The sequence below is a fragment of the Montipora foliosa genome, chromosome 10 (genome assembly GCF_036669935.1).
Source record: "Montipora foliosa isolate CH-2021 chromosome 10, ASM3666993v2, whole genome shotgun sequence".
Lineage (NCBI taxonomy): Eukaryota > Metazoa > Cnidaria > Anthozoa > Scleractinia > Acroporidae > Montipora > Montipora foliosa.
The window spans coordinates 17,554,414-17,557,388 of NC_090878.1; positions in this window are offsets into that span (position 1 = coordinate 17,554,414).

Consider the following 2,975-nt stretch of genomic DNA (forward strand, 5'->3'; position numbering starts at 1 on the left):
ATATTGGTTGTTGGGTTTTTTGATGATAGTAAATTATAAGTATTGCATTCGACCCTCGATTATCCGGACTTGCGGTGGCCGCGGTAAATACCCCGGTAGTACGGGTAGTTGAAAATATGAATATTAGTGAATGCAAACATAACTTAATAATGGGGCTTTCAAGCGGAAACGCTCGAGGTTAAATCGTGGCTTCAGTTTTTTCGCTACTTTATGTTGCTAAGCAACATGTACCCTGTCCCAGTGCGCAGCATTTCGGGCAACAAATAGCACGGGTGGCCCCAGCTCTACGATTCGGGCGGGACGGAATTTGAACTCACCTGAGCTCCTTTGTAGTATCTTTTGTCTTTTGGTTTCTAGGTCGATTTGAAGCGATTTCTTGGAGTTTCTGTTTCAGCTGTTTCTCTCTCTATATTATATCTTACCAAGATAGGAGACTAGCGGCCGAATTCGTTGACGAAAAACAGCCATAAATTCGTTTCAAAGGCTCCAGTTGCATCCAAATTTCACATGGACCACGGCAGGTAATAGCAGAACACATCCATTGAAGGTTTCAGGGGATCATTATCCTGGCGAGGGAATTATTCCTAAATAATAACCACAATCGTTTCCGTCGAGATCCATGGAAATAGGCTTGACTCTATTAAATCCCTCGTGCTCCAACTGTTTCAATTTGGCTTAGCGACCCGGCCTATGAGTCAGTGATGAGTCAAATTACTTACTCACCCCGTGGCTAACAGTCAATTTATCCCATGAACAATCGCACTTTATGGTTTCTTACAGTCTACTTTCTCATTTGTCGTATCGCTACAAGCTTTCTCCCGGAAAAAAAACCCTTGCTCGTACGGTTGAGCAAATCGAGATTGATTCCCCCTACAATATATATCTATCAAATTATTCATTTACCCTTTTTGCGCGGGGACTTCTAGGTTGCCTCCTCGGGTCTTGGCCTCTGGGCCTAGAAAGAGAAACAGCTGAAACAGAAACTGAACGAAATCGCTTCAAGTCGAAAGACACAAGAGGAACTACAAAGGAGTTAAAAAGTCAAAATAATTTATTGAAAAATCACTCCCATCTTTGCCTTCCAATTCCATACATTTTTCCCCATACAAAACCCTTTGTAATTCTGCTATTATTCAAATTAACCGTCACGTTAATATGATGTTCAAATTCCGTCACGCGCGAATCGTAGGGCTTGGGCCACCTCAGGGCCCGGTTGTTCGAAAGCCGATTAACTTAATCCAGGATTAGCGTAAACTTTTGTTTCATGTTTTCAACTTTTTGCTGAAAGTTTCTTTTGCTTATTTTCGTTTTTCAAGATTGAATTCCTCATAATGTAAAGTTTTGCCAAATATCAGCGTTGAACAGCATTTGGGAGTACAGAAATAAAGTCCTTGGTTAATTTTTAATCTGGTATTAGCGTTAATCGACTTTTGAACAACCGGGCCCTGGTGAAATAGCCAAATTTGAGGATTTTATGGAGAACTTCAGCACTTGACCAGTGTCTTTCTTGAGGAACTACCAAGCCCTTGTCATATTAAATAGGCTGAAATACTCCCGACGTGATCACAGTAACGCGAATTCATATTTTGAGATGACGTTCTCGTTGCCGTCGCCTGGTAAAACAGACGATGCGCTGAAACCAAGAATTTTTGTGAATGGTTTGGATTTTTTGGGTTTGTAAATAAATTACAGGTTATGATTTTGCATTTGAATTGTTTTGATTCACTCCCAGGCAGCACACCCAATATCCCGATTCGCTAAACGGTGCCTCATGAAATCGTAACATATCCTGTTTGAATCCTTTGTTATTAATAAGGGATGGGCACATCGCACTCCGGTCTCCGCAAAAGACCACTAAACCAACTGTAAGAAGCAAAACGCAACTTCTTTGCGAGAAAAAGGTATTTTTTATTACTTGGTACACTTCTTCCCTTACCTTAATAAACCCTCGAACTACAAAGACACCCCCAAACAACGAAAAAGCTGGTGAATGCCAGGCGCCAGGAAAACCGCGCCCTGGAGAGGTGCCCCACCCACGGAAACCCAATCCACTCGTCCGACGAATCGGAACGCCCACGAGCATGCCCAGGAAATAGACATACCCGCGTGAGACTGGTCCTTTAAAGGAGAAATAAAGAACTTAAATCAAGATATGACTAAGTATCAAATAGCAAACAGACGTATTGATAATAAATGAACAAGCATACTACTTCCAAACAGAATGAAGGGGCTAGTTAAATGCGGAATAGTAAGTAACCTCACGTTATGAGTTGAAAAGCTTTAATTTGCTTGGAGAATGAAAATTTTTGGCCAAAAAAACCTTAATGACCCCTAGAAACCACGCAAAAAAGTGAAATGGTCGGACCAATGCTGGTCACGCAATTTTCTGTTTGCCCCCTCGGAGTAACACGTGACGCGGTTTAAAAGTGAGTCGATCTCTTTCAACCACGTTGCGTTCGTTGACATGAGCGCGATGACGACATCGTCTCACCCCGCCAACCTCATCTGAAACCTCTGACATAATAAACTGCGTTGCAATTTATTAGGAAAAGGGAAGCTTTGGAAGCAGTTTTCTCCGCGTAAGGAAAGAATTCGGGCAGTTACTGAAGAAGAAAAAAACGCTAAAGAAAACCCAGGAAAACGTCACGTTAGTTTGTCAGTTGTACCAAGCCAAAAGCTATGGAAAAGATTGATGAAAATATTGAAAATACTGATGAAAATGTCTCCCTTTTTGGGACAGCGATAAAGCAGAGGTGGACCATTTTATTAAACAAGCTAATAAATTCTACCCTACCATCAAATTCACGGCTGAAATATCAAAGAACGAAAAGGGTCATGAAAGAGGGAGTGGCAATCCCAATTCGCAGACCAAATTTGGACAAAATCCCAGTCCCAGTGGCAAGTTTTCGTGTTTGGTAGAAATCCCAGTCCTTGCTACTAAAATCCTAACTGGAGTCATGATAGGGAAAATATAA